Source organism: Coregonus clupeaformis, chromosome 4 (genome assembly GCF_020615455.1).
Source record: "Coregonus clupeaformis isolate EN_2021a chromosome 4, ASM2061545v1, whole genome shotgun sequence".
Taxonomy (NCBI): Eukaryota; Metazoa; Chordata; class Actinopteri; order Salmoniformes; family Salmonidae; genus Coregonus; species Coregonus clupeaformis.
Genome location: NC_059195.1, coordinates 4,299,243 through 4,324,614, shown reverse-complemented (window position 1 = coordinate 4,324,614; position 25,372 = coordinate 4,299,243). Strand labels below are relative to the sequence as shown.

At 45.2% G+C, this 25,372-nt stretch overlaps 1 protein-coding gene across 10 annotated transcripts in view; it reads right to left on the bottom strand.

Moving 5' to 3' along the window:
- LOC121550786 (poly(rC)-binding protein 3) overlaps positions 1-25,023 on the bottom strand; it is a 232,578-nt gene extending 207,555 nt beyond the window's left edge. For all 10 annotated transcript variants that reach the window (XM_041863155.2, XM_041863162.2, XM_041863146.2 and 7 more), the window contains exon 1: positions 24,720-25,023. The gene's annotated coding sequence lies outside the window, so the exon portion shown is untranslated. The remainder of the gene's footprint in view (positions 1-24,719) is intronic.
- Positions 25,024-25,372: the final 349 nt, after the last annotated feature.

Here is a 25,372-nt window from a genome sequence, read left to right as displayed (position 1 = left end):
CCATCCCAGGGCAACACCGTCATCCTAGTGATCGTTGACCGGTTCTCTAAGGCTGCCCGGTTTATTCCCCTGCCCAAGCTGCCCTCGGCTAAGGAGACTGCTGAGCTCCTCATGAACCATGTCTTCCGGATATTTGGCATTCCCCTGGACGTGGTCTCTGACCGAGGTCCCCACTCTCGTCCCGGTTTTTGGGGGGCCTTCTGCAGGCTTATTGGGGCCACAGCCAGCCTATCGTCAGGGTTCCATCCAGAGTCTAATGGCCAAACGGAACGGATTAATCAGGATCTGGAGACCACCCTGCGGTGTATGGCGGCCAGTAATCCCACGTCTTGGGCCACCTATATCATTTGGGCTGAATATGCCCACAACACCCTCCAGTCTTCAGCCACCGGATTGTCCCCCTTCGAATGCCAGTTCGGTTACAACCCTCCATTATTTCCAGAGGAAGAGGCGCAAGTTGGTGTTCCCTCGGCCCAGCGCTTTGTCCAACGCTGTAGGCGGACCTGGAAGAAGGCCAGGTGTATCCTCCTTCGGACCTCCCAGAGATACCAAAGTCAGGCTAATCGACACCGCCGGACGGCCCCTAGTTTCCGAGCTGGTCAGAGAGTTTGGTTGGCCACTAAGAACCTGCCCCTCCGGGTCGAATCCAAGAAGCTTTCCCAGAGATACATCGGCCCTTTCCGCATTGCTAGAAAGGTTAACCCTGTTTCGTATCGTTTGGTTCTGCCTCGCTCCCTTAGAGTTAACCCCACTTTCCATGTTTCACTCCTTAAACCTGTCTTGTCTTCTCCTTTTGCCCCCCCACGCAGACCCCCGCCACCTCCCAGGATCATTGACGGCCAGCCAGCCTACACAGTCCGCCGGATACTGGACTCCCGGAGGGTCCAGAACTCTCTGCAGTATCTGGTGGACTGGGAGGGCTACGGGCCAGAGGAGCGCTCCTGGGTTCCAGCCAGGGACATCCTGGACCCAGGTTTGATCCGAGATTTTCGCACCCTGGGGCCGGGGTGTTCTGGAAGGAACGTCAGGAGTCGTTCCTAGAGGAGGGGGTCCTGTCAGCTTCCTGCCTCCTGTTTGTCTCCGGGCCTCTAGAGGTCATCTGTGTTCCCCTCTGCCTTAGTTCTTCCTCGTGTGTCCTAATTAGCTTGATCCAGGTCACCTGTGCCTTGTTTCCCCTTGTGTATTTTAGCTGTGTGTTTTCCCCTTGTTTCTCACTTGGTTATTGAGTCCTGGCTATGTGTCTCCTGCTTTGTTCCACCGTGTCTTTCCAAGTAAGGTTTTCTAAGTTATCTTTAGTTTGTTTTTCTCCCCTCGTGGAGTTATTTTGTTTTGCCTCCTGTTTTGTTAACATACCTCTTTCTGAGAAGAACTTTTGTTGGACTATTTGTGAATGGCGAAGAACCTTTGTTTTTACATTAAATCTACTGGCCTGGAGTATTGCCTTGGGTGTTTCATTTGGGTCCTACTACACCTCCTCTGTGGCTAAGGGGTATTACCCCCAGCTCTCCACATCTGAGACCGGAGTTCTAGCACGGCTTGTGACATTTTACACTGTGTATATCAGGTTTACATCCTTTATGTTGTGTAGAAAATATCAAGGAGGAAGACAATGCTTTCGTGCAGATAGGAATGTGATTTTAGCTTTCTAACATAGTTATGATAATACTTTTGCGCCGTAACTAGCCACGCCCGATGGAGCTCAGAGAGTGTCAGTATGACGGAAACGCCCCTCTTTACCCGAATGCATAAAAGATTGAGTTAAGAATTATCAGATCAGACTAGACGGACCTCAAGCTGCAGCGAGCCTGAAAATCAACACGAGGTGAAGACGACAAAGTTGCCTTCACTAACAATCAATGTTAGGGCTGAGTAGCTGTTCTAAGTACTGTATCTAAGAAGGTGACTTAAGTGGGAGCATCCTGTTACTCTCTTCAAACCATCGTCTACTACACTGCTCTCATCACGCCACAGGGGATCATCGACACGGCTGATTAGCCATCCTCAGAAGACCACTTCCAGAACGAGTGAAAGTAAACAGACAACTAAGAAGAAGGACGTTGTGACCTCTTGGGGACAATCAGAGCCTTACATCTAAAAGGCCATCAGAAAGAGAAGGCCCAATTGACCCCTTCCCACAAAGGCCTGGGTCCAACAGATACACGACGAAGACCTCGTAAATACATGCATTACTTCTTACCAAACGGGCGGCAATTCGAGGCAAGGTATTAGGATTACTGTGAGCGTAGTTCCATGTGTATCCAAGTGTATTCTCTCTCTCTTTCTCTCTCTCTCTCTCTCTCTCTCTCTCTCTCTCTCTCTCTCTCTCTCTCTCTCTCTCTCTTTAACTCACCATCTTTTGTAACAAGTGTCATATTGTGTTAGTCCACTAGGGACCCGTTTTCATTGTATTAAGTTTCTAATCCCTACCTATACTATGTACGTGTTTGTATCTTGTGTTATCATTTTTAGTTAGTTAGGAAATAAATAATGAAATCAATTTGTGTGGTACAGAATGATCAGTAAGTCCCGGGTTCGTGCAGACTCAAAGAGTCTACGACTTTCAGAATGAGACTGATATGAGGTAAATTATTAATAAATGACTGTTAAATGACAAGAGATATCTAGATATCTTTAGAGTTAATTCGGGAAACGGTAACTCGTTAAACAACTTTTCCTGTGGTGCCCCAAATTCCTAATGAGTTAATTATTACATGATTATAACGCTATAGGCAGGATTGTTGTTGAGAGTGGCGTGTTTGTGGTACATTTTCATCCAGATACTGGTAGGGAGAGATTGACTCTGGTGTTGTATATCTGACGAAAAGACAGTGTGTAGGGGAGTTACTGAATGCTACAAGCTAGGACATATGAGCCAGCCAATGCAGTTATCAAGAGCATTAATTTCTTGAGCTAAGACATATGGGCCAGTCAATTAAAGAAATTTGAGAAGATATAGTTGATGGCCGAAGCAAAGTATTATCTCTCTGTCTATCACGCTTCGGTAGTGTGAGTAAGACCAATGGCAAAAACATTTATTTTATGTTTTGCGTCTTCCGGGTAAAACATTGCTAGCCAAAGAATCGCCGAAAGGGTTAATGTGAGACGTCATTAAAAAAAAACGTCCCTTGTTAAAGGGGACCCTGTGTGTGCGTGGAAATTACATTCCCTGTACAAGTAGGGTAGCTTTGCACTAGATGCTAAGCTAACGAAGGGAGAGCAGCCATTTTTGTTTTTCCCTTTGTTCCAACGGAAGTTCTGCCCCTCGGGACTCCCGTTTGATTTCAGCTTTCTGCGATCAGCGACCTCTGGTGGTGAAGAATCGCCAGTAATTGTTTTTGAAACAATTAATGTGAGGGCACACTCTTAACACACTATTACAACGGGTTACACTGTATGATATCCATCCAATCTCAAATGATTGGATTTCATTGTCTCATTCAATTTAATAAGTTAAATTGCCGAACATACCTTTTCAGGTTGATCATTTGGATAAGATCCAGATTGATTTGGTTCAACAAAGGAGACAATTTAAACTTTTCCATATTAACCTAGATACAACAATGCTATCAGGTTAATTAAAACGTTTAATTCCCAGATAGCCTATACAGGTATGATTAATCAATAACATTGATTAATAAATTAAAATAGCTTTTGCAAGTTTGTTAAAAGCCAACTCACACATTACTGATCCAGTATTGATGATTCATTGATGTCTGTAAACCGAATAAAATCGTTTCTGCAGCTTCCAACGACTCAAAACCCAACATTTTAAATACATTTAAACAACTAATAATCATCAAAATGAGCAAGCTATCAGAGGGGGTGCCATCCACTCCCCCGCTAATAAGTGAACCCTCACCCACAGAAAGCTTGATCGCTGACCTCAGCAGCGATGCAAATCCAAACTATGCCGAAGGGTTGAGAATGTTAGATCACAATGCCATAAGCAAAAAACCTGCAGAAATCGCGACTGACTCCATCCAAAATAGGCCGGCAGGCACATGCCTTGTAAAGGTTCTCTCCAGTTTAGCCCTGAACTATGCCCACCAGCAGAGATGGACATTGGTCCAATACCGCTGTGCTCAGTAGAACACAAGCAAGAAACTGTTGAGATGAAGGGACAGGTGGAGAGAACCAGGAAGCTAATGACAAAAGCCGACAAAGACAAGATGCTGTTAGCCGAGGAGCTGCATTTGAGAACGGATCAATTAAAAGATCTGGCAAACACTTATGACGAAGAATGAGCACAAACTCTCGAACAAATCTGTTTTCTACAAGAACAACTGAATTTAGCCAACAGTAAATACGACGTAGTCCACGCAAAACTTAATGAATCTGACGAGCTAGCTAAAAACAAGGGTGACCAACTTGATGCCCTGCAAGCAGTTTTAAATGACACCACTCAAAGCAATAATGTTCTATTCCAAAAGCTGCAGACCAAAGACGATCAGTTAATAAACACCTTGACCAAGTTGGATGACAAAACAGCGGAACTCATTGAAGTCGCTGACCGAATGAACAATGAGAGAACCCAGGTGAGGAAGTTGGAAAACTGCACTCGAGACCTCTCCCTGCAAACCATGACAGATAAGTATGAGGCTGAACGGAGCAACTGCGACACTGACACATCTAAAATAAATACCCTCAGCTCCCAAGTGGACTCTGCGATGCAGCAGAACACCACCCTTAGGTACCATCTGGAGGAACTCCAGAACAGCCACGCGCTACCACATGGCTACCCAACCGAGCAACCAACCTCGCAACCGGAGCCTGGGGAACGTAGTGTAGACGACAGGAGGTTTCAGACTTCACCTCTCATAGGGGTCCCTCAGTCTTTTCATCTTGGTCGTTCGGCCCAGAGTAACATGGCGCCACTACGCCAACAAAATTTCTATTTGCCTTTTCCTCTTGGCCCTTCAGTCAAAAATTCCCCACGAGAGGGAGCAGACGCTCCCCGCGCACTTGCCGCGGAACGCCTTGACAAAATCGTCAAAAACTTCCGCATCTTTGACCCCGTTCAGGTAAGCCAAACCACACTGAGACGTTCTTAGCAGACATAGAGGACACCTTGGATGGCTACCCGAATGCTACGAATACTGACAGGCTTTACCCGTTGAAGCGAAAGTCCAACAGACACGTGACAAGGTTCATCCGTCTACTACAGCAACACGTGCAAAACAACTACGCTAAACTTGCCACAGCTTTGAAAATAGAATTCAGTGGTTCTGCGACTCGCAAACACGACAGCTCACTGGATAATACTGTTAAACAAGCTCGGAATGAACACCCACAAGCCTACTATCATAGGCTTCGTTCAGATTACTTTTGCATGCTCACTGAAACAGGAATGGAAGAGCTTTTACCATTCAAGCAAATGTTTCTGTCAAACATGTATCCCAACTTCATTAACTACTTGGGCCCTACTGCCCACGTTGGTTTGCCAATCTCGGCACTCTGAGAGCTTGCGAGCACAGCTTTTGATGCATCCAAAGCCGGCCGGGCTAAGAACTCGGCCACCTCAGTTTTCAAGATTGGGAGGGTGCAATCACTCCAGTTGGTGGGTGCGGCATCAGGGACAGGAGCGGAAAAAGATGACGCACCAGGTGTGTGTCTACCACGTACATACCACACCGATGACCACCGCAGTAGGCCCAGCAGAGGTCGATCTGGCAGCTACGTTCCTGCATCTAACCCTCACAAATGGTCAGCGAACAAGGGTAACAAGTGTAACAAGAGTAACAAAGGGTTCGATGACGACCAAAACGTAACCCAAAGCTCTCTAAAAGCTCTGATAAGAGATGTACTGCATCGAAAGAATGTTGAGAAAGGGGGAAAAGATACAGTGCCTTGCAAATACACTGCTCAAAAAAAATAAAGGGAACACTAAAATAACACATCCTAGATCTGAATGAATGAAATAATCTTATTAAATACTTTTTTCTTTACATAGTTGAATGTGCTGACAACAAATTCACACAAAAATTATCAATGGAAATCAAATTTATCAACCCATGGAGGACTGGATTTGGAGTCACCCTCAAAATTAAAGTGGAAAACCACACTACAGGCTGATCCAACTTTGATGTAATGTCCTTAAAACAAGTAAAAATTAGGCTCAGTAGTGTGTGTGGCCTCCACGTGCCTGTATGACCTCCCTACAACGCCTGGGCATGCTCCTGATGAGGTGGCGGATGGTCTCCTGAGGGATCTCCTCCCAGACCTGGACTAAAGCATCCGCCAACTCCTGGACAGTCTGTGGTGCAACGTGGCGTTGGTGGATGGAGCGAGACATGATGTCCCAGATGTGCTCAATTGGATTCAGGTCTGGGGAACGGGCGGTCCATAGCATCAATGCCTTCCTCTTGCAGGAACTGCTGACACACTCCAGCCACATGAGGTCTAGCATTGTCTTGCATTAGGAGGAATCCAGGGCCAACCGCACCAGCATATGGTCTCACAAGGGGTCTGAGGATCTCATCTCGGGAACCTAATGGTAGTCAGGCTACCTCTGGCGAGCACATGGAGGGCTGTGCGGCCCCACAAAGAAATGCCACCCAACACCATGACTGACCTACCGCCAAACCGGTCATGCTGGAGGATGTTGCAGGCAGCAGAACGTTCTCCACGGCGTCTCCAGACTCTGTCACATCTGTCACATGTGCTCAGTGTGAACCTGCTTTCATCTGTGAAGAGCACAGGGCGCCAGTGGAGAATTTGCCAATCTTGGTGTTCTCTGGCAAATGCCAAACGTCCTGCACGGTGTTGGGCTGTAAGCACAACCCCCACCTGTGGACGTCGGGCCCTCATACCACCCTCATGGAGTCTGTTTCTGACCGTTTGAGCAGACACATGCACATTTGTGGCCTGCTGGAGGTCATTTTGCAGGGCTCTGGCAGTGCTCCTCCTGCTCCTCCTTGCACAAAGGCGGAGGTAGCAGTCCTGCTGCTGGGTTGTTGCCCTCCTACGGCCTCCTCCACGTCTCCTGATGTACTGGCCTGTCTCCTGGTAGCGCCTCCATGCTCTGGACACTACGCTGACAGACACAGCAAACCTTCTTGCCACAGCTCGCATTGATGTGCCATCCTGGATGAGCTGCACTACCTGAGCCACTTGTGTGGGTTGTAGACTCCGTCTCATGCTACCACTAGAGTGAAAGCACCGCCAGCATTCAAAAGTGACCAAAACATCAGCTAGGAAGCATAGGAACTGAGAAGTGGTCTGTGGTCACCACCTGCAAAACCAGTCCTTTATTGGGGATGTCTTGCTAATTGCCTATAATTTCCACCTGTTGTCTATTCCATTTGCACAACAGCATGTGAAATTTATTGTCAATCAGTATTGCTTCCTAAGTGGACAGTTTGATTTCACAGAAGTGTGATTGACTTTTTTAAGCAGTGTATATTCATCCCCCTTGGCGTTTTTTTTATTTTGTTGCATTACAACCTATAATTTAAATGGATTTTTATTTGGATTTCATGTAATAGCCATACACAAAATAGTCCAAATTGGTGAAGTGAAATGAAAAAAATAACTACATAAATTCTAAGAAATAAATAACGGAAAAGTGGTGCGTGCATATGTATTCACCCCCTTTGCTATGAAGCCCCTAAATAAGATATGGTGCACCCAATTACCTTCAGAAGTCACATAATTAGTTAAATACAGTCCCCTGTAGCTCAGTTGGTAGAGCATGGCGCTTGCAACGCAAGGGTTGTGGATTCGTTTCCCACGGGGGGCCAGTATGAAAAATGTATGCACTCACTAACTATAAGTCGCTCTGGATAAGAGTGTCTGCTAAATGACTAAAATGTAAATGTAAATAAAGTCCACTTGTGTGCAATCTAAGTGTCACATGATCTCAGTATATACTGTATACACCTGTTCTGAAAGGCCCCAGAGTACCATCACTAAGCAAGGAGCACCACCAAGCAAGCGGCACCATGAAGACCAAGGAGCTCTACAAACAGGTCAGGGACAAAGTTGTGGAGAAGTCCAGATCAGGGTTGGGTTATAAAAAAATATCAGAAACTTTGAACATCTCACGGAGCACCATTAAATCCATTATTAAAAAATGGAAAGAATATGGCACCACAACAAACCTGCCAAGAGAGGGCCGCCCACCAAAACTCACGGACCAGGCAAGGAGGGCATTCATCAGAGAGGCAACAAAGAGACCAAAGATAACCCTGAAGGAGCTGCAAAGCTCCACAGCGAAGATTGGAGTATCTGTCCATAGGACCACTTTAAGCTGTACACTCCACAGAGCTGGGCTTTATGGAAGAGGGGCCAGAAAAAAGCCATTGCTTAAAGAAAACAATAAGCAAACACGTTTGGTGTTCGCCAAACGGCATGTGGGAGACTCCCCAAACATATGGAAGAAGGTACTCTGGTCAGATGAGACTAAAATTGAGCTTTTTGGCCATCAAGGAAAACGCTATGTCTGGCGCAAACCCAACACCTCTCATCACCCCGAGAACACCATCCCCACAGTGAAGCATGGTGGTGGCAGCATCATGCTGTGGGGATGTTTTTCATCGGCAGGGACTGGGAAACTGGTCAGAATTGAAGGAATGATGGATGGCGCTAAGTACAGGGAAATTCTTGAGGGAAACATTTAAATGTCTTGGAATGGCCTAGTCAAAGCCCAGACCTCAATCCAATTGTAATTTATGTGGTATGACTTAAAGATTGCTGTACACCAGCGGAACCCATCCAACTTGAAGGAGCTGGAGCAGTTTTGCCTTGAAGAATGGACAAAAATCCCAGTGGCTAGATGTGCCAAGCTTATAGATACATACCCCAAGAGACTTCCAGCTGTAATTGCTGCATAAGGTGCCTCTACAAAGTATTGACTTTGGGGGGGTTGAATAGTTATGCACGCTCATGTTTTCTGTTTTATTGTCTTATTTCTTGTTTGTTTCACCCCCCCAAAATTTTTGCAAGTTCAAAGAGGTAGACATGTTGTTTAAATCAAATGATACAAACTCCCCAAAAATACATTTTTAATTCAAGGTTGTAAGGCAACAAAATAGGAAAAATGCCAAGGGGGGTGAATACTTTCGCAAGCCACTGTAAGTCACCATGACTAGGCATGAAATTGCCGGAGAATGGGTCCCCCGAAATTAACACCATTTGCGAGGTCGGAAACGTTCACCTTAACCACGCCCTATGCAAATCCCAGGCCAGGGCTCACTTGATCTAGACACAAGCCGATGGGCTTTGTCTAGAGACCATGATACAGATGTTGCGACGCACAAGGTAAGAAGCGTTGCAACAGCTGATTCCTCTCCCATTCCTATAGAGGACCCACTGGGTCACGAAGTACAGCAGTCTGTCTTAAAAATCGACACAGATAACTCACCACTCCGTTCTGCCAACCCACTCCACTTTGTTGGCGATATGACCAGAAAAACCTTGTACAGGCCATACCTCAAAGCTGTCTTAGAGGACTGTTTGACCTCTGATGCACTGATAGATTCGGGTTCGACTATTTCCCTCATATCTCAAACTTTGCTGGATGAACTCAACAGGGCAGTGGACTAAGTGAAACATTGGTTAAAAAACGGAACGATGTGACACTAAACTTTGAGATTTCACTCAGGCTACCTCGCCTCTTACCAAGCGTATCCTACTAAAACTGAACTTGGAAGCGTGTCACTTGTCCACCATGTGTACGTGACTAGCATTGACACCGAGCATATGCTGATTGGGATGGATTTAATAGACCGTTTGGTACCACTGATGGATTGGAAATCCAACCAAATCTGGGCACAAATCGCAATAACTCAGCTGACACCACCGCCTTCATCGAAGGCTACATGCAATACATTATGCGATGACGACAGCTCAGCGTCGTCAACTGACATACCCCCAGTGAACTTAGTAATGAGTCCGCCATTTGTGGCAGATGACAAGGTGACTAGTTCAACTCGGAAACTAACTGAACATTAGGTTTTCCTATGTAGCTTAGTTTAATCACCAGCCGATACATACCACCCTCCACTGATAGGCGGCGTGTGCCTAAACGGCACAATGGTTGAGTATGCCATACTGGCAACCTGGTCCGAAAAATCTGCAATCAGTTTGGAAATGTTCAACGACATTTCAAAAGCGGCTAACTGCCACCCCCTTGTTCTGAAAACATTCAGATTCCCACTGGGAACAACTCCCCAGATGACACTCACCGCTTTAGGGGTATGTGCGCTATCAATCCGCATTGGAAACAAGGAAGTATTTCACTACTTACTGGTTGTCGTGAACCTCCCACATATAGTCTATGTGGAAGTGGACATTTTGGTGAGATTGGGTGTTAAACTCGATACCATACACCAAGTTCTTTGGTCTTTCGCGCAGCTAGCTCAACATGCCTTATCTTTCGACCCTGTGCGAATGGCATCCGGGCAGACTATTCCTGAAGCTTGCTACGTGATAACTGAGTCCGCCGTGGTGATACCGGCAAGAACCACAGAGGTTTCTATAAGACTGAACCTGGCGCCCGGCTACCAGATGGAAGGCACCACTGTGTTCTTCCAACCCTCGCCGCAATTATTCGAATTGGGGCTAACTATCAATGGTAACCCGCTGTTGGAGCTAAACGCTAGATCCACTTACCTCTTGGTGCAGAATCTGACTCAAGCGGATATCTCCATTCCTCGGCACACTCAGCTAGGAACATTGATTGACTACTCATTCCATGATTTTGAACTTATTGTTCCCGTGATTGGGCCTCTTCCTTCCTCCCTAGACCTATGTGGTGAGGAAGGGACGCTTTTTACTTGTCCGTCAAAGGCAATCACAATAACTCCCGTATTGCCACTGGACAACACATCAACATTCAGGCTGGATGTCGATTCTGACAATGACCTGTTGATATACTCCGTCATCATGGAGGATGATACCGCATTTTCTTCTGCACGTGAAGTACACAGGTTGCAGCATGTGGGAAGGTCTCTCCAGGACACTATTCTGGTGGTAAACACACACGCTACTCTCCTGAACAAAACCCTCCTGTCGGTAGGCAAGCTAGTAGAGGTCATGAACCATGACTATGCCCATGTCCAATTGGTTTGATTGTTGTTGGAAGATTTTATCTGTGAAGTTTGCTCTTCTATGGACCACTTGGCCATGAATAGAATCCCCTCATATCTAGTGTCCCTCTCAATGGTGCACAACATATTGACCTCAGCTACCACAACCATGATAAAGCCATTACAGTTCCACCTGGCCTACAGTCTGGGGTCTGCAATTCCAATACACTTTGATGTTAATCAAAATGAATTAGGATTTTTACTGATGCTGCCGGTTGTTGAACTGGAGAATATCTATAGGTTGAAAACAGTTCTAAACGTAGGATTTTGGCGCGACAACACCCATGTGAAAATAATCACACCTCCAGTCATAGCTTATCAGGAACACAATCCAGATTTCTATCTCACCCCTAACCTGTTAATGTGTACTCTAACCAAAGACGTCCTCTACTTGTGTCCTACAAACCCTTCGTCAGGGATAACACTGAGCGCCTTTGTGGCCTTAAGCCTATCACCAGCGAAGAACGCTGTAGAGCCAAACTAACAGCAAGAGGTGGAGTCACCACCACGCAAGTGGAAGTGGTAGGGAATCAATGGCTGAGTTACCACCAGCTATTCAAAACCAAATTCAGTAAGAGGGACCGGTGACTGTTGATCTTAGCGTACTGAATGAGGCACTTTTAGTTGACATGATTGGCAATAAGCCAAAAGATTGGTCTGTCAACCACTCTTGAACGGTGCTGGACAGTATCCTGACTGTTGTTACCATGATCCTTGGTCTTATTGCCCTTGGCGTGTGCACCTACTATGTACACAGGTGCACACGCGCAATGGAAGATCTAATGAGGTCTTATGCTAGGATCACCTGTGGGATGGAAACAATCCCGATTTTCGGAAAACTGGCAATAGATTCCAAAAACCCATCAGGTGACCCATCCACAGCACACCCAGCTTCTTCCCCAGAATTCGCTAGGTCAGCCCTGTAATGCCACCAATGGAAGCTTTGTCATTCAGGATGCCATTTTAGAGAGTGCCTTAACTACCCATCTTCAAGTAGGATCGCCCTAGATATGACATTAAACAAATGTCATGATAGAGTAATTTAGCCAAGACCATGGGCATACATAGAATAGAGTCCAAGTAGATGATTAAGGTGGGAGAACTATATTTTGTTGTGTTTTTGATCTTTATTTATTTTTATTTCCTTTGACACTAAGGAAGTGATATTGCCACAAACAAGTTCCCCATACGACCACCAGTTAGTGCCATAACACCGCACATTTGGGGAAGAAATGTAATGATGTATTGCCTGAGTGTTGTGTTAACGTCTGTGTAAGTTACTGCCTAGCTGTGCCGGTCTTGACACCTTAACACTGCCATAAATTAGAGAGGAGGAGAAACTCTGGCCCTCTATTATGTCCCTGACTGAGTCTGTAATACCAACACGTTTCAAGCAGACCACCATAGTCCCTGAGCCCAAGAACACTAAGATAACCTGCCTAAATGACTACCAACCCATAGCACTCACGTCTGTAGCCATGAAGTGCTTTGAAAGGCTGATCATGGCTCACATCAACACCATTATCCCAGAAACCCTAGACCCACTCCAATTTGCATACCGCCCCAACAGATCCACAGATGATACAATCTCTATTGAACTCCACACTGCCCTTTCCCACATGGACAAGAGGAACACCTACGTGAGAATGCTATTCATTGACTACAGCTCAGCGTTCAACACCATAGTGCCCTCAAAACTCATCACTAAGCTAAGGACCCTGGGACTAAACACCTCCCTCTGCAACTGGATCCTGGACTTCCTGACGGGCCGCCCCCAGATGGTAAGGGTAGGTAACAACACATCTGCCTCGCTGATCTTCAACACGGGGGCCCCTCAGGGGTGAGTGCTCAGTACCCTCCTGTACTCCCTGTTCACCCATGACTGCATGGCCAGGCACAACTCCAACACCATCATTAAGTTTGCAGACGACACAACAGTGGTAGGCCTGATCACCGACAACGATGCGACAGCCTATAGGGAGGAGGTCATAGACCTGGCCGTGTGGTGCCAGGATAACAACCTCTCCCTCAACGTGATCAAGACAAAGGAGATGATTGTGGACTGAGCACGCCCCCATTCTCATCGACGGGGCTGTAGTGAACAGGTTGAGAGTTTCAAGTTCCTTGGTGTCCACATCACCAACAAACTATCATGGTCCAAACACACCAAGACAGTCGTGAAGAGGGCACGACAAAGCCTATTCCCCCTCAGGAGACTGAAAAGACTTGGCATGGGTCCTCAGATCCTCAAAAAGTTATACAGCTGCACCATCGAGAGCATCCTGACTGGTTGCATCACCACCTGGTATGGCAACTGCTCGGCCTCCGACCGCAAGGCACTACAGAGGGTAGTGCGTATGGCCCAGTACATCACTGGGGCCAAGCTTCCTGCCATCCAGGACCTCTATACCAGGTGGTTTCAGAGGAAGGTCCTAAAAATGGTCAAAGACTCCAGCCACCCTAGTCATAGACTGTTCTCTCTGCTATCGCACGGCAAGCAGTACCAGAGCACCAAGTCTAGGTCCAAAAGGCTTTTTAACAGCTTCTACCCCCAAGCCATAAGACTCCTGAACAGCTAATCATGGCTACCAGCACTATTTGCATTGTCCCCCCACCCCACCCCCTCTTTTATGCTGCTGTTACTGTTTATTATCTATGCATAGTCACTTTAACTCTACCCACATGTACATACAGTGGGGAAAAAAAGTATTTAGTCAGCCACCAATTGTGCAAGTTCTCCCACTTAAAAAGATGAGAGAGGCCTGTAAAAAAAAATCCAGAAAATCACATTGTAGGATTTTTAATGAATTTATTTGCAAATTATGGTGGAAAATAAGTATTTGGTCAATAACAAAAGTTTCTCAATACTTTGTTATATACCCTTTGTTGGCAATGACACAGGTCAAATGTTTTCTGTAAGTCTTCACAAGGTTTTCACACACTGTTGTTGGTATTTTGGCCCATTCCTCCATGCAGAGCATTGATGTTTTGGGGCTGTCGCTGGGCAACACGGACTTTCAACTCCCTCCAAAGATTTTCTATGGGGTTGAGATCTGGAGACTGGCTAGGCCACTCCAGGACCTTGAAATGCTTCTTACGAAGCCACTCCTTCGTTGCCCGGGCGGTGTGTTTGGGATCATTGTCATGCTGAAAGACCCAGCCACGTTTCATCTTCAATGCCCTTGCTGATGGAAGGAGGTTTTCACTCAGAATCTCACGATACATGGCCCCATTCATTCTTTCCATTACACGGATCAGTCGTCCTGGTCCCTTTGCAGAAAAACAGCCCCAAAGCATGATGTTTCCAACCCCATGCTTCACAGTAGGTATGGTGTTCTTTGGATGCAACTCAGCATTCTTTGTCCTCCAAACACGACGAGTTGAGTTTTTACCAAAAAGTTATATTTTGGTTTCATCTGACCATATGACATTCTCCCAATCCTCTTCTGGATCATCCAAATGCACTCTAGCAAACTTCAGACGGGCCTGGACATGTACTGGCTTAAGCAGGGGGACACGTCTGGCACTGCAGGATTTGAGTCCCTGGCGGCGTAGTGTGTTACTGATGGTAGGCTTTGTTACTTTGGTCCCAGCTCTCTGCAGGTCATTCACTAGGTCCCCCCGTGTGGTTCTGGGATTTTTGCTCACCGTTCTTGTGATCATTTTGACCCCACGGGGTGAGATCTTGCGTGGAGCCCCAGATCGAGGGAGATTATCAGTGGTCTTGTATGTCTTCCATTTCCTAATAATTGCTCCCACAGTTGATTTCTTCAAACCAAGCTGCTTACCTATTGCAGATTCAGTCTTCCCAGCCTGGTGCAGGTCTACAATTTTGTTTCTGGTGTCCTTTGACAGCTCTTTGGTCTTGGCCATAGTGGAGTTTGGAGTGTGACTGTTTGAGGTTGTGGACAGGTGTCTTTTATACTGATAACAAGTTCAAACAGGTGCCATTAATACAGGTAACGAGTGGAGGACAGAGGAGCCTCTTAAAGAAGAAGTTACAGGTCTGTGAGAGCCAGAAATCTTGCTTGTTTGTAGGTGACCAAATACTTATTTTCCACCATAATTTGCAAAAAAATTCATAAAAAATCCTACAATGTGATTTTTGGGATTTTTTTTCCTCAATTTGTCTGTCATAGTTGACGTGTACCTATGATGAAAATTACAGGCCTCTCTCATCTTTTTAATTGGGAGAACTTGCACAATTGGTGGCTGACTAAATACTTTTTCCCCCCACTGTATTACTTCAATTACCTCGACTAACCTGTGCCACCGCACATTGACTCTGTACCGGTACCCCCTGTTTATAGCCTCCCTACTGTTATTTTATTTTACTGCTGCTCTTTAATTATTTTAATTTACATTTTTTACCTGTCTTTTTTTTTACTTAACGCTTATTTTTCTTAAATCTGCATTCTTGGTTAAGGGCTTGTAAGTAAGCATTTCACTGTAAGGTCTACACCTGTTGTATTCAGCACATTTTATTTTATTTGAGTATTGTTCTCATGGAATGTCATTACTTGGGCAGTACAGCTATATCAGTCAAACACATTTTCCTGCATTAAAATACATATGACCTCCTTATGTGTATGGAAATGTCACAGTTGCTATTTTCCCCACATGTGGACAATTACAAATGTTCTGCAGATGTTATATGTCTTATTTCATAAATCTGATAAATGACCAGAAAAAAATGTTGACCAGTCAATTTTTCAATGCCTGTTCCCATCCCGTTCTCTCTCTTTGATCAAGTCCTAAATGAAGCTTGATTGCTCCTCAATGTGTAATTGTGTCTAATGCATCTCTCTCATCACTCTTTCTGTGTTTGTCGGTCGGTCTGTCTGTCGCCTTCCCTCCGTCTCTGTCTATCTCTCTGTCACTCACTTTCACTCACTCACTCTCTTTCCCCCTGAATCTCTCATAACCACACATGCATACAGAAGCATAAAGATCTCCTCACTAATTAGGGTGTCAAGGTGGACCTGACAATATGACAGATATAAAATGGTGTAAATGGGTGAACTGATTGACATTTCGTTTAAACACAAATTAACAAGGCCTTTCTCTCACTGAAAATAAAATGTTCTATAATTTTGGAACATAACCATTAAAATACTGTCGAAGTCAAACCACGATCGACTCAACAACAAAAGCGGTATTAGTCATTTGAATATGCAGGTAAAATAAAATAAGATTGGTCGGGGAGAGGAAGAGTAATATGCTGAATCGTTTAGCAGCGTTTGACATGCTGCTCACACCTTCAAGAGGCAACACAGATCCCCTCCTCATGAAACAGTGACATTAAAGCACTTTGATGATTTGGAGACTTTAATGTCTTAATCCCACAGAAAAAAAAAAAATATTTTGGAAAATTCAAAGGCATTTCCCCAGACTTCAATATCACCCATACCACCCCCTCTTCCTCCCCCACACACATTATTGTCCCCTGCCAGAGTATAATAGATAGTGCTTCTTTTCTGCTTTTCAAGAAATAAGGGGGGGGGGGGCATCATGATGTCACAGGCTGCGGTACTCTCTGAGAGATGATGAAAGCGAATTAGCCGATGGATCAAACTCCAAACTTGGTGGGAGAAATCGCACCACACTAAGTAATCTGCTACTTAGATTTGCCTGCAGGAAACAGATTGCGGCTCAACTTGGTGATGAGCTCTTTAAAATGTCAAAATCAAGGAGCTGTTCTTAATTGCGCACCACTTGATGCCTCGAGGAGTTCTGCCGTTGTCAGGAGGCCAATGTGTCAGTCTAGAAAAGCAAGATTAAAAAAAAAAAACATCCTGGTATCTGTCAACCAATGATCTTTGACCCTTTCATTTCATGGTTGACAGAAACAGGATTTTGGTCCAGGCCTGCACTTCATCTCAATGGTCTAAGGTGGCTTCCTTTCCTTCTTCCTCTCATTAAACAACTGGTGAGGTGACAGCAGACACCCCTGTTGGCTCTCAGCATATTACCCTATTTTACCCTCACCGGTCCATGTGTCTGATCAGTGCAGATTAAGGAAAGGAGGCAGCATTACTGGAGATCCTCCATGGTCTGCTAAGTTTTAGCACTGACACAGTTTCAGCATTGCATTATATGAATAATAGAGAGTAGGAAGAGAGTAATAGCATTCCATTCATAATGTGAAGGGGATGGGGCATGGGTGGGAGGTAGAGAAAGACAAAGGGATGAAACGAAGGGCTAGGTTTAAGGTGGAGAATGTTATTTTTTTTCTAGTGTTGCAAAGTTAGACCTAGAATACAGTAAAGTTGTTTTGGTTCACATTGAAATAATTTTGTTGACTACATTTATCCGAAACATAAATTCTTGCAGAGCTAGAGGGAATGCTGTTTTGTCTTACCCAAAAACCTGGTTAACAGTTTTGATGAAATCGGGCCAGGGGGTCTGAAACTTTTAGTGACTAATGAATTAGCGCAGAGACTAGGGAAGGTGGGATAATGGGAATAATGGGATTTGAAGCGTATTTAGGTTTCTGCAGGCGACGCAATAGACAGAGAGGCCCTGTACACTGCAAAGAGCGGAGAGGGAAATGTTTCTCATTCTTCCTACAGCCATCCGCTCTTTTCTACATGCACACTCGGCAGCGTTCTTGCTGACTTAGCGGGCTCTGCGGATGCCTTGGGAGCTGAAAAACCAGCGGCTCAGGGAAAGTGTGTCAGGCAAGCCGAAGGGGCACATCCCCCATCCTCTCTCAAAAGGGGGTGAGAGGGAACCAAACCAAATCTACACCTGGTATTTCAAGTTCAAACGTGGTTAGGTAGTGGGTACCCTAAGGCTGTAGTGCTTTAGCCAAACAAAAGGTAATAATGACACCTCAGTGGCAGCCAACACCTTTTTCCTTCCCACCCTATGTCCCCCCCAACTGGGGCCAATCTGTCCGGCAGGCGTGTCACTGTGCTGTCGTCTGTGGCTGTGCCAACAAGTCGGAGGGGTAATCCAACACAGCCCAACTACCAAGGAGAAGAGCTTTCGTTATGATTCGATAACTCTGACACAAGTTGATGATCATTCCCAGTCCGAACAGTATCAAACAAAGGGTGTACCATGTATGTCGAACGTGTGGCAATGTTCTCATGATGTTATGATCTAATGCTAGAGTGTACACTTTCTAGAGATGCTTTGAAGGCAATTCAACACAGACCAAACAGCAGACCAAAACTGTGATCACATTGTTTTTGCCACACACTTCTTACGGTCATATCATGACATGTATATCATGGGGAATGCTCTTTAAAGTTCTTCAAGAAACCTGGACAAAGCAAGTTTCAAAGAATACTTCACAGCATTCCCCATTTCAGGAACATTCTTTAACCCTAGAAATATCTGCTGTCTTAACGAGCCACTGGCACTCTTCAGAAGTGGTGATGATATGACCCCTTGGGGAGAGGAGTGAGTTGTGTGTCAGACGCTGCTTCATAACCACGTGACCTGGTGACACACTCTCACACCCCTGTGGCAGGAGGAGGGGGCGCAATAGGAGAGCCTGGCCGGTGCGCTCGCCTCACACAGTCAACCATCGCTGCTACGCTACTGGTGTGGATTATGTGTATATAAAGCCTCTGCACCACATGAATCACTATGCCATGCACTGATCCCCACGAGCTACGAGACAACAGGTCTGCCTTCTGCGGGCTGTCTCCATCTTTTCCCATTTCCTAAACTCCACTCCCCCAATGAAGACAGAATGAAAGAGAGAGATTGAGACGGAGAGAGAGAGAGAGAGAGGGGGAAAAGAGTCGATGTTAATCATTCGAGTGCCGTGGCTTAGCCTAAGAGGCTTGAATAATCAGCGGTTAAGCTGTCAGCCCTTGCGCTTGCACCTACCGTGCACTACAAACTCCTGGGTTGCTTTTAATCAAGCAAAAGCGCTGAGAGCGTGTGGGCTAAATGCGGGCTAAGAGACAGAATCAAGCGTATCCCTTACATTTTTCTTGACATTACCAGATAGCATTTCTGTATAAGCTGCAGACGTGTCTCTTTGCAAGAGCACACAGTGTTACAGTACAGTAGGTATGGCTTTTGAGGGCACTATTGAAAGCAGAACCCTAAAGTGTGACTAGCTTAGGTCAATGACCACTTTAAACTCCAGTTTGCTCTGGCTTTTGGGACCTAGGGTCCTACTGAATTGAAACCAGCATCCATGGGTTTCAAGGATAAGGTGAAACTATATTGTTCTCACCGTGCAAGGAAACATGTTCTCCTTTTATTATAAACAATAAACATTAATCTGTGGAATCATTGGGTTCAAACAGCACAAACAGAGTGTTGAACTCCTGCATACCAGTTTTGATCTGGTTGTAATGGAATCACAGCATCCCTCCCATGCCACCAACCATACTTTGATCAACAAAGCCAGGCCTGTTCCTAGCCAACAATAATATTTCCACGTTACATCCCACTAGAGCATTTCTCCGAACCCCCTATGTATTAACGGGTATAAAAATAGCTTTTTGACATTGTGGCAGCATGCCTATTCACGACCTAACTGCACCACCCAGTGCGACGTTAACACAGGCAGCGGGAGGCAAAGCGCCAAGCTCCACCCCTCTCTCGCTCTCTCTCTGGGCTCTTCAGCCCCTCATTGATCTCACAGCCCATCGCCGGCTTGAATTACATTGCCGAGACAAAAGGCCCCTGAATTCACAGGCCATCATTCTCTCCTATAGCCTCAACTTTGAAAAGGTGCAGCGTTCAGTTTCAGCCCCCTCCAGCATTGCATTTGCTTTTGAGTTATGACACGGGCCGGATGCCTTTAAGTTACAACCCCAGCGCAGTGGGGGAGGCCTGTTTACCAATCAGGGCTGAGATGAAGGAGAGAGGGAGAGAAACATGGGACACAAGGCAGTGTCCTGCCATTGCTGTGGCGTAGTGCAGCTGTGTCCATAGGGCATCAAAAGGGCATTAAGGCGTTAGAAATATTAGATTCTAATCTACAATATGTTGTTAGGGAATAATGTATTGACCACAGACATGCTCTGAACAATGTACCTATACCGCAGCAATATCATAGCCTACAGCTCATAGGCCTATAAGGGTTCAAACAAGGTGAGATTATTGCAGAAATAAAGGTGTATGCTAAATTACATTTAAGAGAAAGATAAAAACAGAAATGTCAACATAGCTCAAATCATTCGGAACATGGAATACCTAAAACTATCATTTTTTGTCAGACAGCACCGTTTTAAAGACAAAAACAATGTCAAACTAAAGAGCGTTCATGACAACAGAACCCAGAGCTGACCAGAGTACATGCTACTGGTACTGTATGTGTCTGCTTTGTGCTCTCCCCATCCCATCTGGCAGACATGGGGACACCGGCCAGTGAATGTCAGTGGCCTTTTCGTGCTGTGCCACTGCCGCCGAGGCAACTCCCAAGCCAGGGCAGCATGAGATCCGGAACAGGCAGAAGCAGCCAAAGCACAAAGGGACCAGCTGCTTTGAGAGCATGGCTCAAGACAAGAAGAAGGCCCTTCAAAGAGAATAGACTCAGTGTCATTATTGTATTGTATTATTGCTTCATTTCTGACAATGCAACTGTTTGGTAGTGGTGGAACTACTTAGAGATACTATATGTCACAAATTATTTTCAAGTTGTGTTATATATTTGAGTCTCCAACATTTCGATAACACTACATAAGGTATCCTTTATTATGGTGTGGCATAACAAGAAGGGAGGTATCATACCTGCTTATAAAGAATAATAGTGCATTACTATGGGTTTAAGTAAAGTGTTAGCAACATTTCCACTTCACTTTTGCTACCACGCAATGATGTATATAAACCCTGGATTGCTGATGCTATGTATTGGCCATTGGTACCCTCCAAGCTCATCCTTAAGCTCGAGGCCCTGGGTCTGAACCCCACCCTGTGCAACTGGGTCCTGGACTTCCTGACAGGCCGCCCCCAGGTGGTGAAGGTAGGAAACAACATCTCCACTTCGCTGATCCTCAACACTGGGGCCCCACAAGGGTGCGTGCTCAGCCCCCTCCTGTACTCCCTGTTCACCCATGACTGCGTGGCCAAGCACGCCTCCAACTCAATCATCAAGTTTGCAGACGACACAACAGTATTATTCTTGATTACCAACAATGACGAGACAGCCTACAGGGAGGAGGTGAGGGCTCTGGGAGTGTGGTGAAACCCTCACAAACTTTTACAGATGCACAATTGAGAGCATCCTGTCAGACTGTATCACCGCCTGGTACGGCAACTGCACCGCCCGCAACCGCAGGGCTCTCCAGAGGGTGGTGCAGTCTGCCGAATGCATTACCGGGGGCAAACTACCCATCCTCCAGGACACCTACACCACCCGAGCCACTGCCTGTTCACCCCGCTATCATCCAGAAGGCGAGGTCAGTACAGGTGCATCAAAGCTGGGACCGAGAGAATGAAAAATAGCTTCTATCTCAAGGCCATCAGACTGTTAAATAGCCATCACTAGCACATTAGAGACTGCTGCTGCCTATTGAAATCACTGCCCACTTTAAGAAATGGAACACTAGTCACTTTAATAATGTTTACATATCTTGCATTACTCATCTAATATGTATATACTGTATTCTATAATATTCTACTGTATCTTAGTCCATGCCGCTCTGTCATTGCTTGTCCATATATGTAAATATGTATTCTTAAATTCCATTCCTTACTTAGATTTGTGTGTATTGGGTATATGTTGTAAAATTGTTAGATATTACTTGTTAGATATTACTGCACTATCAGAGCTAGAAGCACAAGCATTTCGCTACATCCGCAATAACATCTGCTAAACATGTATGTGTGACAAATAACATTTGATTTGATTTGAGAGGCTTTGAAGCCACCGGTCAGCCATATTGGCACTCCTCAGTAGGAGCAGTCCTCCATAGGAATGAATGGAATTCTACAGTGTTTCAAATAAATGTTTGGGTAGCTTAGTGGTTAAGAGCATTGTGCCAGTAACTGAAAGATCGCTGGTTCTAATCCCAGAGCAAAACATCTGTTGATGTGCCCTTGAGCAAGGCACTTAACCCTAATTGCTCCTGTAAGTCGCTCTGGATAAGAGTGTCTGCTAAATGACTAAAAACAATAATAATAATACAAATAAATTACATGCATGTCTAAAAATTATACTTTAAGGAAAATGTTGTAATATTTGTTTTTATTTAAAATGTTTGTGTTTAGCTCACATAATATATATATTTTTTAATTAAAAGTTTGCATTAAGGTGTCTGAAATAGAATAAATGTCAAAAACGAATGTATACATTAATAAATGCATTTATATAGCTTGCAAAATATTTTTTATTGGGGGGGGTGCCAAGATAGAGGCACGGTGGGTGAATGGCTTCAACACAGCACCCTCTATTAGTCATCTAGTGTATATATAAATCATTGAATAGTACACACTAGCATGTTGATGAAAGAACAAAGCCTCTTTTAAGTTTCAACTTTTGACTATTGTTGCCCTTCAATTAATGATAGATGCCCATTGGTTCTTGAATAATATAACTTAGAAATGCCTTGTGATCTCAGTACAATTGTCTTATCCAATCAGAAACCCCCAAGATCAAAGGCTGTTAGTATTGTAAACAAACTATATTCAAAATGCTTAAAACTATCATGCCAATTGCAAAGACTGTCAATCCTAGCCTCCATAACTCTGTCAAGCAATATGACACTAGTTACATTTCCCCAGCTCCATCCCTCGGATTACCAAACAAGATGATCTTATTTGAACTTTAACCTCTGGCATGACATACTAGTGTTGTGTCTCAGAGAGTCCAACACACCACCACTCCTTATAAAGAGAAGAGAAGAGAACAGAAGGGAAGAGAAGAGAGCAGAAGATAACAGAAGATAACAGAAGAGAGAGAGAGAAGCAGCCAGGTCACCCGTTACACAATTCATTATTCAACGTCCATCCATGTCTGAGGACATCGGGAGATGACGTGGAGACTGGCCACAAGGGGCAACAGTGAGCGCTGTTACCTTCAAGTAGGTTTCGGCATTGTGAACGGGGATGGTGGATGGGTGTAAGCATCTGCCTCTGATTCCAAAGGTTGCAAGTTCGAATTCAGTGATAAAGTTGTTTTTTATATTTTTGTTTTAAGCCTATCCCAAACCTTAACCCTTACCTTAACCATTCTGAGTTAATGCCTAACCTTAAGAATTTTGAGTTAATGTCTGAGCTTATCCCTAACCTTAAACATTTGAAATTGTTGCCATATTGCGGACACCTATTCAAGTGGCAAAAGAAAAATGTAAAAGCTTAGCGGAAATTTCAAGAGCCACTTTCACTTGATCCTGCCTTTGGCACAGAGCCAGCTCGGCTTCATAGGGATATCGTTGTAAATGAAGACACCTGTTCTCTCTGAAAAATCCACACAACTAATCTACGCCTCATCACTTCTCCCTGACACTCAACTTCAATAACAGCTATATGCAACTGCAATCAATGACACAGAGGTACTGTAAGTTTCTCTCAGACTAAATTAACCCATGTTGTTTAAAGTAGAAAGGACACAAGTCATTGTAGTCTCAAGGGGTCCCCACAGCACTTTCATAGTCCATTGTAAATGTACAGAACACAACAGAACAATCTCAGCAAGGGCTGTTACCCCCCAAGAGAGTTGCTTTCACTTAAAGGTCCCATACTCCCAGCAGGCTTTAGCGCGGATGCATTTTCGGAGCAAATTAAAAAATCATTATCACAAATAGAAAGGTCACCCTTTACACAGGGGAAGTCCCTTTGAAATAGCCGAGCATCAGAGGCTGAGTTAAATTTGTTGAAACCTCCGGTGGCCCAGCAGTATTGACGTCTAAAAATCACTTTAGTATCGCACAACATCCCCTTCCTGGCAAAGCACAGGATGTGTGGAGTCCGTGTGGAGGACAAAGCAGCTTTTTTCCTTCTTCTTCTGCTGTTGGCAGAAATGCTTTATAGAGCATGCTAATGTTGGTACTGCTTGCTGGAGAAAGATTGCTCGATTCAATCAAGCGAACGTTCTGAAGTCATTACCGTTTGTGCAATGTCATGTGTTCTGGTTTCTGGTGGACCTGCGTATTCTCGATTTGGGGAAGTAGCTAGCGCATGCTGATACTTTGAGATCTATAAATAGTTATTGCAAACAACAGTAAACAGTGTAAATCAATTAAGGATGCGACCAAAATATGGTGCACTGTCACAGACCATTTATACCCGGAACAGTTTGAAGTAGGAGAGCTAATTTCCTTCTCTCTGTGTTAGCTTCTGCTCTAACCCTGAGGGCCCAATATTGCAAAGGGAGATGGGAAAGATGAAGATTTATTACTGTGGAGAAAAGGTAAGCTCTCTGTGTGATATCAGTTGGAGGGACAAAAGACTGTGACCCCCCAAGTTTAATCTCCCTTTACCTTCCACTTTCAAAACATGCCTAATTCTGAGGGGAACTGCTAGAGGGAGAACTTGAAAGCTAGAAAGACAGTGAGAGAGAGAGAGAGAGAGAGAGAGAGAGAGAGAGAGAGAGAGAGAGAGAGAGAGAGAGAGAGAGAGAGAGAGAGAGAGAGGGAGAGAGAGAGAAGGACAGAGAAATCCAAAGAGGGAATAATAAAGGGGGAGATAAGGAGAGTCGCAGCAGTATGAGCATCTTACCTGCTCAGTTGACAAAGCTGGTCGGAGAAGTGAGGAGAGTCAAAGGGGTGATGGGAGGAGGGTCCTGGGGAGGTCCAGGGTCTATCCGACTGGAGGCAGGGTGGTCCGGGAGGAAGAAGAATGGAGTGACAGGGAGCAGGGAGACGGGGAGGCTAGAGGGGGAGAAGAAACGCTGCTCGCCTCACTCTCTTTTTATCTCTTTCCCTCTCCAACACACACACTCCCAGACACACACGCGCGCGCGCTCAGAGGCAGACACCAATACCTGCAGTCACTCAAACAATGAGAGAAAGGAGTCCTTGCATTCACACGCTCTACCACAGGAGGAGGAAAGGGAGAGCTACCCTCCCACTCTTTCCCAGGAGCCAATAGCAAGCAGCCAATAGACACCCCTGGCAGCAAATCAGAGACCCGGCAGCCATCGCCGTGCCCCAGCCAATAAGTGCAATTGCTCATATCCAATTGGAATTATTACTCAGGGAGAAGTGTGAAGGAGCTTTCCTCTGAAGGACAGACAAACCAGTGCACTTAGCCAATAAGTGTGATTTAAGACGGCAACAGACATTAGAGTAATTAGATTTTGAGGCACTTAACCCAGCACAATAACACTGCATGCTCCACTGCAGACCTGGCAAAGACTGCCTCCAGAAGAA